This window comes from Symphodus melops (genome assembly GCF_947650265.1).
Source record: "Symphodus melops genome assembly, chromosome: 7".
Lineage (NCBI taxonomy): Eukaryota > Metazoa > Chordata > Actinopteri > Labriformes > Labridae > Symphodus > Symphodus melops.
Window position 1 is genome coordinate 18,337,656 of NC_136697.1, and position 18,158 is coordinate 18,355,813.

At 39.4% G+C, this 18,158-nt stretch overlaps 1 long non-coding RNA gene across 2 annotated transcripts in view; it reads left to right on the forward strand.

Moving 5' to 3' along the window:
- The first annotated feature begins 315 nt into the window (after nt 1-315).
- The window catches only part of LOC306826715, a 147,995-nt gene continuing 130,152 nt past the window's right edge, over nt 316-18,158 (forward strand). The window contains exons 1-3 of one of the 2 annotated variants that reach the window (XR_013779482.1): nt 316-644; nt 736-868; nt 1,380-1,425. This is a non-coding gene — a long non-coding RNA (uncharacterized lncRNA). Of the gene's footprint in view, nt 645-735; nt 869-1,379; nt 1,426-18,158 lie in introns of those variants that run through there. The other variant, XR_013779481.1, reaches the window with a different exon arrangement.

Consider the following 18,158-nt stretch of genomic DNA (forward strand, 5'->3'; position numbering starts at 1 on the left):
ACTAAACAAGACCATAAGCATCAAGGTTAACTCGGCATAAGTAATCAATGCCAGTTATAGCTGCCACAGGGGATAGTGTCAGGAGAGGCAATTAAAGAGTGATAAGGACTAGTTTCATTTTTTTATTTTTTTTTTATTTTTCCGATGACTACCTAAATATAAAATTATTTACATACAAAACAGGAACATTGATCTGTAGGGGTTCTGGACTTTGGTTCATAGAGTAACACAAAAAGAAAGACCCATAAAATGTTTATGTTTAGAAGATCATGTTGTGCTCATGTAATTATATCCGTTATGTTATGTAATTGCAAACATCTTGAGGTATTAATGAACAAATGTGAACAGTAAATATGTAAGGCCAGCATGAGTGTAATGTTTTGTGTCTGTGGGGCTGGATGAGAGTCTGTATGATGTGGGGAGGTTAGCAGCACTGTGCCTGAGGGGAGGATCTTAAAGAGACTGTTCACAGGGTGCACTCTGACAGGACTCTGTGTTTCACTCTACAGTGTTACCGTAGCAGTGACAAGCTTAGGAGAGGCAGTGATTCCAGCTGCAGAATCAGTCACCACCATTTTTACCTTTAAAGTTTTCAGGATACCTGCAAGGGACACTTGCCTATTGATGATCCTACAGTGGGCCCTGTAAGTTTAACCTGTGCTTGGCAGGAGTCAACACATCTCATATCAAACAACAGTGGTTGATACAGTACACAGGTTCATTTGCGATTTTCAGGGATTGCCTCAGCTGTCCTGTTAATATCCTGGGAGACTGCATTGGTGCAGCAGTTGTTGCATATCTTTCAAAAAAAGAGCTTGAAGAAATGCACGAGCAAGAGGAGGATGTGCTGAGGTAAATAATTGCTTTTGTATGGAGAACAGGCTGCAGGTGTTCAAAATCAATTGAATAACTTTTTTGTAAACTGGAATAAAAGATCCAGATTCGCAGACTTGAAAATGTGACGTGTGTTCATATCCAGCTAGAGCTAACAATTTCAAAAGAAGAGCAGTGAGCCATATTGGCTGTTCGTGGTTGCTGGCCGTGTTAGACATTTACATATAATTATGCACAAACAGCGCATAACAACTCAACAGAATGACAATTTAATGCTTAAAGTTTGTTTTTGATATTCAGATGTGTTTTGGATTTTTTTTTTTTTTTTTGAAGTCGCAGCCCATGAGGCTCTTTTTATTTGCCCGTATCTGCAACCGTACACACAAACATGGATTAAATGCTTTAATTCCAAAACAAAGGAAAAAGTACAAATGATGTTCTAGCAGGCTGGAGTAAGTCAGTTGAAAGAACCAGCAGAGTGTCTGTCAGTATTTATAGGAAAGTTTGATTCTTCTCTTTCAGAGAGAGGACAACAGAGTGCAGAGGAGAATGAGGGTATCCATGTCAGTGTGAGCCAATAAGCTTGCTGACACGTGAATTTTTCTCAATAAAGATTTCAAGTCAAAGATTTATGTCTTTGTGTATGTTAATGAATAAAATAAGTTATTCTTTCAAAAGGGGTAATCAGTCACAAATGCATCAAAGACTCCCGGGGTAGTCCCAGTTGCAGAGAATAGTTTATACTTTCACAGGATATAGTTGTATTGCATCTACATGAGTAAGTCACTGGTTTTAGCCCGCCCTTGTAAATAATAATGATCATAAACTTTATTTATGGCCGTCTCTCAAAAAACCCAAGGACACCTTATAAGCAGGGTTAAAAACAAACAATATAAAACATAAAACTTGGAAACTAAAAAGGAGATAATTAACAGTTTTGCTAACAAACTGTGGCTACGCCTTCTGCACAGATGAATCTCTTAAATAGTAGTTATTAGAAATGTCTGCAGTGAAACAGGGGATTTGATAAGAAGAGAGAAACCAATGCTTTGCTTTTATACATTCATGATTGTTGAATCCCTGGACGCAGTCTACCAGCTGTTGTTCTGACTGAGAAATATGAAAATGAGTAAAGGATTACAATGCTTTTTCCTTGCTATGATAACGAAAAATGACTGAGCAACAGCAGCTTTGATAGAGAAGTGTAAAAAGATTACCAGTGGTACAAGCTTCCCTCTGTTAATTGCAATAACAGACTCCAAACAGTCAGTGGTTGAAAATGTCCAGCAACTGCCACAGTTTCCCTTGAGTATAATTACAGACATTTAGAGGATAAGAAAATACTAAATAATACCCGTCACAAATGGCTTTTCATTAGGCATCTGATAAATAATTAACAGTAATATGCTATCTAGTTCTTCCTGGACTAGTGCAGGCTGCTCACTGTTATGGCTTGCACGTGTGGGCTTTTCCAACTTTGATAAATGTATTCTGTAAAGTCTAAATGTTGTGCTTTACCTTGATACCACCTTTTGAAAGGTTTTTTTTTTTCCCTCCCTTACCTACATCTTACTTACAAAAACATTCTGACATGTCACGGTAGGGAACACTCAGAAGGAACTCGATCCATCGATCTATCCATCCAGTAATATTATAGTGAAAAATAAAAACCAATGTGTGACATACATTTTTTTTAAACCATGTACAGTATTCTAGTTTGTTATTCTTGCTTAATGTCATATTATATCTTCTGAAACTTGAAGTGTATTTCATATTCTCTCTTATGTATGCTACACATAAATGCTCCGAATGCACCCCTAGTGTTTTGTGTTTATTTACCCATCTTTATTTGTAATCACATGTCCTTTAAAGCCCTTGGTCCATAACGTAAGTGTCACATGACTTCAGAGCGCGCGGTCACCTCAAAATGTTTGAAAAACTTTAAAGAGCCGAGTTGGACCCCTGTAGGCCGAGTGGATTTGTGGACTGGTTGTTTACCGCGCTGAGAATGCACAAGCAAAGAAGCTGGATTAAGAGCACATGGTGGATGACTTCAGTCACACGCTGCTTCAGACAGGTAAGACCTTCAACAACACAACACCTGAGGGGAAGTCAACGTTTCTGGGTGAAGGTGTGCGTTTGTATAGGCAATACTGCAAAGACTTGTTGATTGTATTTATCTCTTGTTTCTGCTGCAGAGTCAGACTGTTTTATCTGTGGTTTAGTGGATTGTTGCCACCACTGTGTCCGAAGTCATTTATTGATAAGTCAATAAGGGGATTCATACTAGCCTACTGTGATTTAAGCCTTTTGTCTTCAGCTTGAAAGCTTGTTGATTTTCACATCAGAAGTTAGCAAGGGTTCATGAGTCATGAAATAATCAGGTCTCACTTGCTCCACAAAGTTTTAGGATTTCAGTATACAGGCTGGCGAACTAACACAATAAGGCAGCAGCATTAACTTTTAAATTCACTACTGCAATTACATTCTTTGAGGTGTAAAAACGAAAAGGGCACAGTGTGAACTTTAGACTAATATTGACCTTCCATTAAATGAGACTTAAAGCTTTCTGTCTTGCTTAAATGTTAAACCTCAGCAAGCCCTCTGGGGAATGTGTTTTTAAGAGCAGCGCAATGGTTTTAACAACCTGGGTTAGGTCAACATGCTGCAGACTGTACATCAGGGAAACACCCCGCTGCTGGATTAAATGGCCTGCTGGACATCAGTGGGAACATCAGGGTGTATTGACCTTGAGATATTAATTTGCTCTGTGATAATAAAGATTAGGAATAAGCTGGTCTGTCAATAGAAAATGTATGAAGCTCTTGTTATCAGGCTGCAGTTTTTATATTCTTTGACGCATTGTGGCGTTTGCTGTGATTTTGCTTCACAGTTGAGTGCGTTGTTACTCTGTGAAGTAAGACGTTTGGATGCTGGCTGTAAAAGTCGGCTCATTGGGATATTTAAAATATGCTGTGTATGTTGTTGTGATCAAAGATGTCAACAATAATTCAGCCAAGTGCACACTTAAATTGTAATAGTTTATGAATAATATTAGGCGAGTCCATGAACTTTATCTGAGTTTTGCACATGAGGCCTGAAAACTTACGAAAGACTTTTCTGTTGTTAAATTGATGTGGAAAACAATTGTAGCTTGTTACAAGCCGGTTTACTGCAAATGCTACTTTAGAATTGATCCGTTAAGATTATAAATTATAAACACTTGAAAAATAGTTTTTATTTTTTATTTTTGGATTATTTACTTCCAAGTAATTTCTCCTCCTATTTAATACTAAAACTTTGAAATGGCTGCTCAGAGATCAACTAACACCATGCATGTAAATGTCATTACCACTGAGCCGTTGGATGACTCCATTTTGTCGTCTGTGTATCTCTTGAAATGTGTCTGGAGATTTGTTTTTTGTACTTTTCTGTAGAATTGATCTTACAAACAAAAACCACGGCCTGAATGCAAACTAGTTATAGTGTTTGCTCAGATTCCACCTGACTTTGAGGACAAAAAGTTTTCCTTTTTATTGAAAAGCAAAATGAATAGCATAGTATGTTTTATAGGAAAATAAAATAACTGAATGTTTCAAATAAGAACCTAATTTTGTGCACTTTTAAAAACCACACATTATCTCAGACTGATGATTTAAACAAACGCTTGAATTAGCTTAATGTCAACAGATGATCTGCATTCTTCCTTCATCTCATCTGTCCAGCTGAGACACACAGGCCCATTCAAAGTCTTGTAGCCAGCAGGGGGCGTTGTTGAACATGCTTCTGTGATAGTTTTTGGAGGAAATTTAACATATTGTATATACTGTATGTCTGTATCACAATAGTGGAGGAAATACTGTCGGAGTTCTGGGAAACACTTACGATGTAAATCCACAAAGAAGGAGATACTACTGTCCCAGATTTACTCCTCACTGGACCCAACAGACAAAGTTCTTGAATGAGCCTCTGTCTCTCTCTCAATTTTGGCAAAAGCACAGCTTATCTAACCACTATGGAGCCACATAACCTCTCCTACTGCACAGCTCATTTAATACAGACCGGAACCTCAGACATGACCCGGCCAACCCATTTGTAATGTTTCTGTATTTCCTAAATTACTTCCTGCGACACTGAGTGATTATTCACACACTTTCAAACAGAGCAGGTAACGCACAGCTGTGAAGTGGATGTTTATTTGTGATAACTAATAAATAAAGGCTCAAATAAATCATATAAATAAGAAAAGAAACATTACGAAAAGGTTTGATATACTTCTTGTTTGGCAGTACATTTTGATTGGTGTGAGAATCAGGGACTCTTTTTCTTTTCAGCATTGCAAGAAAATTACAAAGATGTAAGTTTCTCTTTTTGGTCGGGTCAGAAATCTCAGAGGCAATTTTAAAACATGAAGCCAAAACTGTCTTTAAATAGAAATCTTTGTGGTGTGAGAGGATAGTTTTTTTTTTATTTATTCCTCAGGGCAGACTCTTGTCTCCATTATTTTCACCAACTTTCACAATACTCTTTTAAAGTTTACTGAGGGACGTAAAGATTCATCGTGAAAAATCGACAAAGCTGTCAAGATTCACATTGAGGAGGCGTCTTTTAAGTTGGAGGTGTGGAAGCATTTTGGTTTCCCCAGGACAGAAAATTAAAGAGGTGAGAAGATAATAGACAAGATGACAACTGTGTGCAAATATTGCAGGAAAAGACAGCGATCTACACAAATAACACAACCAACATGATGCAACATTTAATAGATACTACAATGAGTCACCTCTCCTTATTAAAAGAAAAACAAATGTTGAAAGGCCAAACCGTGGTGAGCGGGTTTTCCGCCCCTAATCATTTTCAGGCATAATTTGTCTACAGCTTCATTTTGTAAAATCAATTGTGAGAGAATCGTATGGTGAGTTTAGTGAGTCGTTACATCTGTAACCTTACATCATGGTGTTTAAAGACATTGAGCTGTTCCTCCTAACTGAATGAAACATCACTGTGGGTCAAACACATCTAATTTAGTAAATGGCACTATTATGATTGAGTGTCTATGTCATATGTTCACTTCAGCTCTTCATTAATGAAAAAATAAATACTTATTTAAATGTGTGCCCTTGTCGTTAAAATGCATTATTATTGGTTATTCAATGTTTTTTGACGAGTATTTTCTTTTTCCTGAAATATTTTACAACTTTCCAAATCGGAACAGAATTGGAACAGTTGTAAACATGTTTAATTTGCGCTTCATAAAGTGTTCAAATTTGGTCTGAGAATCAATTGAAGTAACAATTTGTAAGTCCTTCTCTGTCTGCACGTTTGTTGTCTTAATGCCTAAAGTCAACAAACCTGGTTGTTTCTCTTTTGCCTTTGTCTCTGTTTTTTTCTGACTGCTGTTGATGACTTACACAAGCCGCAGCTTTTTTAATCAACTGATTCATTGCAGATGGTCAGGCTGCTTGATTATGGCAGAAACCCTAATCAGGTTTAGTTTGACTGATGTTGAGATCCCGATTATTAAATACGATTACTCATTGATTCTTAGAACATCTGCATCCCATATGTTTATCAAACTGAAACACCTTGAAAAACAAGCAATACATGGAAATAGATATTTGGGGGGGAAAAAATGGACAAAACCAGCAAAACCCAACATTGTCTCATCTCGATTATTTCATTTTCATAATCATTGGAAGCCAGCGTTGTAATAGAAATTGAAACTTTATTGATTGCCTTGAACTTGCAGATGGACAGCACTTTGTCATGTATTATTCTTGTAAGGACAATACAGCAACCTCTGGTTAAACCAGGAAACACAAATCACATTGAAATCAGTGTCCATTGTGTAGAAAGTAGTAGAGTCACTTTTGAAGAGAGTGTTTATCACAGTGACAGCCTCTAACTGATAGTTCTGTAGACATAAGTAATCCATAGTGTTGCTTTGGTGTACCTACAGGTTCAAGTTGTTCTTTACAAATAAGAGAAAAAAAGAATTTAAAATTAATCAACGGTGGAAGGCTTGTATGCCATTAGACTCATTGAACCTTCGTGACTGGTAGATGATAGTCTTGCATAATGTTGGTTCTGAATTCCTCCTTTAAGGGTGAGACTCCTTCAGCTCGAGAGGGCCCTGTAGTGAGAGGTGGAGAGCGCTGCTGTGTCTGGCTAGCATGACTGAGCAAAACACAGCTGTCATGAGGTGTGGAAAGGCTGCTCTGCTGCTCTCAGCTGTGAAAACAGTTCACAATAACCCCCCCCACACACACACACACACACACAAACACACACAAAACCCCCTCACAAAAGTACTGCCACAGAGAGATTTATTGTTTTCTGATTAATAAGTCTTGATCATGACATTTGACAATGATAACTATAGTCACTAAAGTTCGTTGACCTGGTGAAAGAGACATTCGAGCTGATAAAAGGACGATGTACTTTGTTGTACATCCAGATGTGATCAGTTACACATCAACTTGATGGTGTAAACAGCTAAACTGTTCCACAGTAGCTCATCTATGAAAGCATAAAGCACAAAGATAGACTTGGCAACAGCACTGAGTGTAGAGGATGATTATAATGTGTCTGATAAGATGTTCAACTTTGCATTTGCAGATGACAAATAGGTCAAGAAGCACACTTAGAGCAGGAAACAGCATAAAGACAAGTAAAATGTGTGTAAAAAAAAAAACACGGCTGTTTTGATGTTATGAACGATGCATGTTATCCAGCGTAGCTGATCAAATTGACAAGTGGGCGTGATGTTACGATTTGTCAGGAGGCTTAAAACCTGCTTTCTGCCCATCCTTAGGTTGACTGGAAGTTTGTCTAACACATTATTTCAACATGGCGGCTGCTCACCGATGAGCCTTCAGAACCCCCTCAACAGATGGTTGACATCACTCAGGCTTCGTTCATAAATACTTGCAGTCTATGCTTACATCCGAACACGTCAGTAAAATGATTATATTTATATAACGTAGTAAATGCGTTTACAGTTTAACCAAGGTACGGCCCGTCAATTAAGTCATTTGAAGGGATTAGTAAGGCTGCCTGACATTATCATAAAGAGGGAAGGAAAGGATGAAGGAGAGGAACAACAATGTTATGGTGTATGGTGTTCTTGATATCTTATCTCTTGTTTTTTGTGGAAACCGATGACGCAAGTGCAGGGGCGGACTCCTGCCGTTAAAAAAAAAAAAAAAAGAAGAAGAAAAAAAGCAATGAATGTATGATGAAAAGGGTCCAAACACGAATAAAAATCAGGTTGAAAATACTTTGCCAAGTGATTCGGTTAAAAAGGGAACTGCTACACCTCTGGATTAGAAGGACATTTTAACCATTTACAGACTCTTTTCAACCACTTTTTATTATTCTGTACAGGGCAGCCTACACAACATTGTGTTTTCCAATAAGAGGAGAGAATATCAGTAATAACTGACTGAGATCATTCTGTTATGAATCCAGAGCCGCTCTCAGCCTGGACCAGGTGGAACATTCCCACATGAGGAGAGCTGTAGGTGAAGTCTCAGCCAGACGCAGGTTTGTTTATGTCCTTAAGCCCACATCGCGTGCCAGACAGGAGTCACCGATGTCAACACCAATCCCTGAGCATAGAATTCCCTTTCACAGAGACATTAGTCATGACTGTTTACTTTTGGCACTGTCTTTACTTTGTGTCTTACTCATCAGTCAGCTTATTAAGTAAGCTCCATAGAAGAATAACACTGAGGCATTTTAGTTCTCCTGGTAAATGTGTGCCTCACTGCCTCTCCGCACATTGTTTAGATACGGGCCTCACCCCAACTGACAGATTTCATTCAGCTAATGCTGCTTTTATTGAGGAACTCTTTGGCTGTGACAACTAAAGGCAAGTTTGTGTTCAGCTGATTGAAAGGTGGAATTGTATTACTCACATGCAAACTTATAGATAGATTTCTCCATAATCTGCACACACACAGTTTTCATTGGATGGATTTCATGATGTTGTGCATAAAGATAAAACTAACATCTGGCATACTTAATGCAGCTTTGCATGCAAAAAAAAAAAGGTGCGCTTAAAGCTGCCTCAGCCAAAACCATAATGAGGAGGCGTCACTACAGTTAACTTTTATCTTTATGATATGAGACTGGTTGCCTAGCAGCATGTTGAACTGTTTATGAATACAAACAAAACAGTTATAAAACATCATTCATTGCTTTCTCACAGGAATGATGTAAGTTTCCAAAGAGATTTTGTGGCTGCTCAATTACAGCTGTCATGTCTATGGAAGGAGAAAAATCTAACCTGGTGCTTTATAGGGCAAGTGCCCTGCCTCCTAATCAATTACAATCTCTATTGTATTACATGACAGTTATTGATGAGCCCTCTAATTGTAACACTGAACCATAGATGCGTGCTTTCTTAGAGATTGCTCTTGTTGATTGCAACACAAGGTCTTATTAAGTTTTAACCATCATTTCTGTCAGTTATGCAAATGTTGTTCTTTCATCATATCTTCCAGAAGATTTAACAGTAACAAAAAACAAAAACCAGACTGAAGGTTACATTGTCTTTCATAACTTCCTGTTCATTCTTGGTGTAGACTTCTGACTTGACTCATGTCTTCTGTGGATGCAAAGCTTTACGACTGGCTCCCTCTGACATTGTAAAGCTAATGTATCATAGCCTCCATGTGTCTTGACAAGTGCACGGTAGCCTACATTATTTCTGCACCGGGCAACACTGCTGTTTCCAAAAAAGGCCCTATAGAGCTGGGCAGTGTGGAAAAATGTCCTATTCTGATTTTTTTTTTTTTATGGCAGGGTCATGATTTGTCATGATCGTTATCTGCTGCTGCAAATGAGAACAAGATAGGGATGCTACAGAACATTATTGTGCCATTCATAAAATGTATTTATTGAACAACCTTATTGACTCGGTCACCTGTTTTCTTCTGATGTGTCAAATGAACGCATTGCATATCGTTTTCTGAAAACCAGATTGTGTTACGTTCACTCAACGTCTTTTTCCTGATGCATTACCGATCGTTAAGGTACTACAAGTTCTCATGAATGCTAGAGTATGGGGGGGGGGGGGGGAGGACCGTGGTGAGTTTGATGAACTGTAAGCATTTTGTCGCGTTATTAAAACTGAGAGACTGAAAATAATCTGACAACAACCAGGTTAGGATTGTAGATTAAATCAGGGGTTACAAAGGGGGGGAGACTCAGATGGGTGTTAAAATGACACATTCTACCCATCATTGTGAAAATACACTCAACAAAAATATAAACGCAACACTTTTGTTTTTGCTCCCATTTGTCATGAGATGGACTCAAAGATCTAAAATTCATTCCAGATACACAATATTACCATTTCTCTCAAACATTGTTCATAAATCTGTCTAAATGTGTGATAGTGAGCACTTTTGCTTTGCTGAGACAATCCATCCCACCTCACAGGTGTGCCACATCAAGATGCTCATCAGACACCATGATTAGTGCACAGGTGTACCTTATACTGCCCACAATAAAAGGCCACTCTGAAATGTGCAGTTTTGTCTCACAGCAAAATGCCACAGATGGCGCAAGCATTGAGGGAGCGTGCAATTGGCATGCTGACAGCAGGAATGTCAACCAGATCTGTTGCTCGGGCATTGAATGTTCATTTCTCCACCATAAGCCGTCTCCAAAGGCGTTTCAGAGAATATGGCAGTACATCCAACCGGCCTCACAACCGCAGACCACGTGTAACCACACCAGCCCAGGACCTCCACATCCAGCAGGTTCACCTCCAAGATCGTCTGAGACCAGCTACTCAGACAGCTGCTGAAACAATTGGTTTGCATAACCAAAGAATTTCTGCACAAACTGTCAGAAACCGTCTCAGGGAAGCTCAACTGCATGCTCGTCGTCCTCATCGGGGTCTTAACCTGACTCCAGATCGTCGCCGTAACAGACTTGAGTGGGCAAATGCTCACATTCGATGGCGTCTGGCACGTTGGAGAGGTGTTCTCTTCACGGATGAATCTCGGTTTACATTGTTCAGGGCAGATGGCAGACAGCGTGTGTGGCGTCGTGTGGGTGAGCGCTTTGCTGATGTCAATGTTGTGGATCGAGTGGCCCATGGTGGTGGTGGGGTTATGGTATGGGCAGGCATCTGTTATGGACGAAGAACACAGGTGCATTTTATTGATGGCATTTTGAATGCACAGAGATACCGTGATGAGATCCTGAGGCCCATTGTTGTGCCATACATCCATGAACATCACCTCATGTTTCAGCAAGATAATGCACGGCCCCATGTTGCAAGGATCTGTACACAATTCTTGGAAGCTGAAAATGTCCCAGTTCTTGCATGGCCAGCATACTCACCGGACATGTCACCCATTGAGCATGTTTGGGATGTGCTTGACCGGCGTATACGACAGCGCGTACCAGTTCCCACTAATATCCAGCAACTTCGCACAGCCATTGAAGAGGAGTGGACCAACATTCCACAGGCCACAATTGACAATCTGATAAACTCTATGCGAAGAAGATGTGTTGCACTGCATGAGGCAAATGGTGGTCACACCAGATACTGACTGGTTCTGAGTCCCCAGACCCTCAATAAAGCAAAAACTGCACATTTCAGGGTGGCCTTTTATTGTGGACAGTCTAAGGTACACCTGTGCACTAATCATGGTGTCTGATGAGCATCTTGATGTGGCACACCTGTGAGGTGGGATGGATTGTCTCAGCAAAGCAAAAGTGCTCACTATCACACATTTAGACAGATTTATGAACAATGTTTGAGAGAAATGGTAATATTGTGTATCTGGAATGAATTTTAGATCTTTGAGTCCATCTCATGACAAATGGGAGCAAAAACAAAAGTGTTGCGTTTATATTTTTGTTGAGTGTATAAACGGAAAAGTAGATCAAGAGATAAATGATGTTCTTCTTCTAGAATTTCTTACAATAATTTACTAAAACAATATTAGCCTGTTCATCTACCTGGCTGTGCCCAACTAAAAATATTTTAAGTGTGTGAGTCCCCAGTCTTTCTAGCAGCTTATTTTGGGGGTCACAGGCCTAAAAGTTTGAGAACCTTTGGACTAAGTCACTGTGCTGTTGTAGGCAGGTTAGAAGAGAGACTTTTTGTCTCAGCAGACATGGCTTACTCATCAGCTTTGCTTTGCATAAACACCTCCTGGCAGACAAAAGGTCAGGCAGAGGTTGGATTTTTAAAACAACCTCTGCTTAATGAAAAGGCAGGCTCTTCCATACATGTTCTCGTATAGCCCAAATTGTCACAGTGTAGTGGACACTATCTACTATTTAACTATGGCTACTAAAAAAATGTTAGGATAAAGGAGTAACTTTGTGCTGCAGACGTCATACCTGTTAAAAGTACCAGAAATGTTCAGAGCTTTTATTATTCCACACGTTTTGTGCAATGACTATAACTGAATGGCTTTCTTACAGAGGGAAGCCTCAGGGGATCAAAACAAACGTTGTTCTAAGGTTGACCTTGTGTGCCATGATAAGATGTGTCGTGTTTGTCTTTGGAGATGACGAGCTCCCACACACGTGGAGTGCTCACAGTTTTTTGTTTTTTTTCCTGTTGTTATTATTTAACAGTAAACAGTCCTGTCTCCTTTATCCTCCACACTGAATTCAGCTCTACACCGAAAACTTCAGACATTGCATCAAAAGGGCTATAAATCAATAAACGTAATTGACATAATTATGATTCAATTTACAATAGCTTTTACACCTTTTGTGCAATAATGTCATGAAAGAAACATTTAGCTATTCCAATAGTCTAATTCTACTGTGCTCTTGAAACTTGACAGATTTATTTATTAATTTACTGTGATGACATTTGATGGATTCTGTTGCTATATCTAGTCAAAGCTGTCCTTTTATTTATTTTACCTTCCCAGTTAACTTAGTGTGATCAAACCTGTGGCGATGGACCCTCAGGTATCTGTTATTAGTTTAAGAACTTTGAAGGTTTTGTCCAACTTTCAAAGCAGACAAAATGCCAGTCTCCCATGCCTCTTGGGTTACAATGGTACTGTGGTACGGACCCTCTTCCGTGATTATTTTTGTGCTCTTTTACCTCACTGGTTGTTGTTTTCGTGGTAGTGGTTGTTTGATGCTAAATGTGGATCAGATTACAAAGGCCTTGTTTTGATCTCGCTCCACAACACAGCAGGCTTGGAATGACAAGAGGTCAATGGACGGGAAACGCTTTCATCAGGCCTGACTCTTTGACCCTGGCCCTCCATTGTGTTTATGGGCCTAGTTTACACCTCTTGATTGAGTTCCCAGATCATTTTATTATATTTATGAGTACAAAACCCTGTATCATTGAAGAGACGGTAGAGGACGCTGATGAAGTAGGAGAGGTATTAACGTTATGAAATCAGCCAAATTAAAACTTTAAAAATCTATAGTGCGCGCACATCGCATTCTGTCAGTGTTCTGCGGTCCTCTCTATGCCGTGTTTCCACAATAGGTCTACAGATTCTGCTGCAAAGACCCATTAAGCTCATCAGAGTTGATGGACCCGGACAGGAAGCCAGACTTGTGATTGCACAGAGCATTTGGTCAATTTAAAAAATAAAACACAATACTGACTCCAGAACATATTGTCCATCACTTTATCAACATTATGTGAAAACGAGTGTCGAAAAAACTGCAAATCAACCAGAGACAGACATGTTGTTTGCATGTCGTTCTCCTCATTGGTCCGATTTTGCTCTAATATTTAACTAACTATTATTTAATGTATTTAATTTTTTAAATATCAAAGTTAACTGTTGATTTTACAAAGGAATTTAACTCTAGTCTCCAGGTTTAAAGTTCTCTGTTTGACCCGCTCAACCAACGGACAGGGAACCATCAGAGTTGAAGTTTGAAGCATAGGGCCACTGAGAAAGCTGCCTGAGGAGTTGGGAATGAGAATTATAGAACTGAATTACAAATGTGGGATTTACGCCTGTTTTGATGCTCTTCTTTTCCCATGTCACGGGTCAAAGGTAACAGACAGACCACAGACCCCCTGAGGAGAGATGTTCCCAAATTAGAAAATACAATTCACCCAAGCCCTCCTTTGACCTCATCATAACCCACCTTCCCTCCTCAGACATGACAAACACTGGGTGTAGTAAAGAAAACATCCTTTGACGAGTTTTTTCAAATGCCACTTTCCTGAGAAAGGTACACCCAAGTGTCGCGTAGTGTCTGAGAACCTGAACCTCTCTGTTTAGCCACAGCAGCTGCTGAATCGTCACAGTGGGCTTTGACGTTCTCCCTGTGGATAACACACACAGGATGTTTTGTCCTGAAAATGCAGTTCAACAAACCATAGTCTTGCGTTTTTGTTTTTTTTAATAGCACTAGGTTTTGTATAACACGTTAGACTAAGCTACCTGTCCTCTCGGCCATCAGCATTACAGGTTAGACTCTTTTAGCTGAAGTTTAATCTGCTATGATTTAATTTTTTTTTTTTTGTGGCGTCATATGCCAGCACTTCCAGGGTGGAAAATGTAGGTTTAAGAAACGAATTCAGCCCTTAAATGCAACCTGAAACAAACAAAGATTTTCTGGTAAAACTCCCAGGATTACTGTGAATAAAAAATGACTAAAGTTAAACTATATGGCAAAACCGGGCTTTCCAGACCACACTCCCTGCTAGTGGCTTTGAACATGTGCCTTTAATCTCTCTCTAAACCTGGTGAGATTACAAGAGAAGAGATCACATTTCAAGTACAGTTTACATTCTCCTCATTGTAGACATACCACACACCGCGACACATACATGCTACCCTGACGAGTGTAAGACACCCACAGATCTACAGAAAAGAAATCAGGTTCATGATGTCCTGGTACAGAGAATTCTGTCATTGGAGGCTCCCGTGTCTTTGACTTTTATTTTTATCCACTTAGAGTGCACGTTTAATTTCTTTTGAAAAGAATACTTGCTTTGATTGGTGTTGATTTAAAACCCCTCTATACCAAATGGAGAGAGTTTCTTTAAGGATGGGTCGCAGCAACAGTTTAATGTGCATCGCTATTTGCAAATATGACCTCTCCGTCAGCGAAGTAACATTTCTGGACTTGTGACATTCTTTGACATGAGATCAGCCACCACATCACAGCAAGACAACATGACATCTCTTACAAAGATAAAAAGTTTACACCGACTGTCATCCTTTTCATCTGTGTTGAGATATTTGACAGACTTACATGAATCTAAGCCTGCTGTTAGTGCTTCATGAACAATCAGGGATTCACATTTGTGTTTGAAACTTATCTTAGGGCCAAATATGAATTTTGCACAGAAACTGATCATCACAATAGATGTCAAGACTTACGGTTGCACTAGTTTAGAAGTTCTCATTTACTGTGTGTTATTTCAACCCGGTCTCGTCAAATCTGCGTACAAATAACACAACATTGAAATGTCGTGTTATGACATTAAAATGTCGTATTTTTCATACGCCAAATTGCAATTTTGCATGCATGTGATACGCCTCGCAACACCTACCGACCGGTTAAGTGTAGGAAATGGGACAGGTTGAGGTAAGGAAAAGGGATTGGGAGAGGTTAGAATAGTTGTCTATGGGTAACCCCTTGACTCCTCCTGACGAACGTTAGGCATTGGCGTATCATATGCACGCAAAATTGCAATTTGGAGTATGTATTGCACGACATTTCAATGTTGTGTTATTTGTACGCAAACTGTGAGACTGGGTTCGTCATTTCAATCCAGAACAAAGAGGTGGACTAATGGAAAATGCGCCCATCCTTCGACAATTAGCATGAAAACGAATAACTGTTGGGTTAGCTGGAGTTTTAGTCGGACACACTGGGCCCAGTACCGGGCTAATGCTGAACAGAGCGCTAACCAGATGCAGCTCTGTGGTGGGGCCTAAAAGGAGCAGAAATGAGTGGACTGCAGCCCAGACTGTTAACCTTGTTTCATCAGGTAGAAGCGGGCTAGTTTCTGTGTATCCAAACTGTCATAAAAGATCAATTATTGCTGCCAGCATGTGAGCAATCACACTCTTTGAAAGACAGCACGAGAAGCTGGAACAAATACGGACGGAAATGTGAGCCCACACACCACTTCATACACAGTCATCAAATGCGCTGTAAACATTCCCCTATCCACAGACAGTACGAGTAAACTTTCACCAGATTTAAGGCATCGTGCTGAGCCGAGGTCCAGCTGGGAGAATGGATCCAGAGCAGTTCTGGAAGCGTGTGGTTTGGAAATAAATATCATTAAACTTAGCTGTCAGATTGCATTTGAGTCTGCGGTCTTTACCATCCAGAGTAACTTTGGTTTTTCTCCACACAAGTGCTGCTTTTCTCTCCTTCTTTTCTCTCCTTTTTAACACACACAATAAAAAGTCAAAACTGCACCACTCGCACACAGACGCACACTTAGACCACCTTGAAGATGTGTTTATGGAATCTGAGAAAACTGACAATGCTTTTATTTCACTTAGAACACAGACATTCTAAATATGCTCATTTATTGACATCCAAAATGTAGTTTTGTCATTGTGGAAATATAAAAAAAAAAAAAAGAAGTTATGCGGGGACCACAAAGATCTACCCTGCTGTAAAATAATCAGAAATAAACAAGCACATAACAGGCCTGTAGCCTGTAATGCAGGGAATTGTCTTATGGTATTTTATAGGGATGGGTTCAGCTAAATTAGGAAAGACATCCCTGGTAACAGAAGCAACAAATATAGAAGACTGCAACCAAACCCTAAAAATAAATGAGAAGGTAAGGATTATAATTATCCTGTATCCACAGTACATTAAATCTTCCTGACAGGATAATATTTGCCCTCTGATTGACTCCTATCTGAGTAGGTGTAAATAAGGTGTGTGCCGCCTAAGCTGTGTTGGTTTCGTGCAAAGCCAACCTTTTACGAGCACTCACCTAAAGGGAGTTCCTCCTCCCATTTGCACGCACGGCCCTTTGTTGAGCCCTTTTTCCCCTCCATCGTCTTTTCTCTAGTACGAAAATAACCCAAACAGGTCCTGTAGACGTAGTAACAGAGATATTATCTCCACATACTTCACCTGAAGGGGATCCCATCACAGTTTTCTTTCTTTCTTTTTTTTTTCCATGCTTGCATGAATGCAGCCTGAAGGCAGCAAAACAAGTTGTGCATGGTTGTGGCAGACTGAGCCCTGCTAACAGCTTTGATTCAACAGGTTGCTGTTATAAGTCGATTTTTCTTCAACACACGCAAAGTGTGAAGAAATGTGAGGTTAGGCATATGAGAGGAATAAATGAAAATTATATTGTAGTCATTTTGGAGGGGTTTTTAGTTCTCAAACTATTCCTACATGTGTATAGAAAAACTACACAATAGGATTTTAGAATAATATAATTTCTTTAATAACAGCATAAGCTTAAACTGATGACTGATGCTTATTTAAAAACTTTAAATGCAGTATGTTTATATCATCTGAACTTCCATCAAGATCCCACATGTCGATTTAGGAAAGCAGCCTTAAATGTTTAGGCACAGGGCAGCAGAGCATGGCCTCACGCAATTGCTGTCGTACGAGATAAAAGCCAAACGTTTCTTGTACAAAGAGCGAGAAAGGAGAGAGACGCTGCTTAGTCCCAAGCAGCTTGGAATATACTGTGATAGATTTAGGACCTCATTTAATTGAGACACAATTTTACTAAATTAAATTGTACAACTCTTCATTGCACGAGGATCCAATTCTAAGTTAATCATCTACAATAATAATCATAATACATTTTATTTACAATGCCCTTTTCATCAAGAGATCTCACAGTGCTACAGTGCAGGTTAGAAACAAAGAACAGTAACAAATAATAATAAAAGGGAATGGAGGGGAATAAAAACTAAAGGTTTAGAAACAAAAACATCTAAACACCTACGAGCCCATCAGGGGCCGTGCATCAAAAATAAGGAACGTTTCGTGCATTACAAATAGGGTTGTTGTTGGAAACCATTTGATTCTATGCAAATTGAAAATTGATTCATGGGTAAAAATGTCTGACTTAACTGGAAAAAAAAAGTCAATCAAACAACATGTCCATGTGTTTATTTATTGCCCAAAAGACTACTGATCCTACAATCAGTATTTAATATAATGTTTGATGTATAGCCTTTATCACACACACACACACACACACACACACACACTTCCAGGTATCTAACTTTGACGCCTTATTGTGGGGAAAATATGACAATTTGCAACTTGCACAGAAACATCTGTTCGTACTCGGAGAATGACAGCTTTCCATCACTGCAGCTTTCATGCTGAATTATTTTGAAGGATTC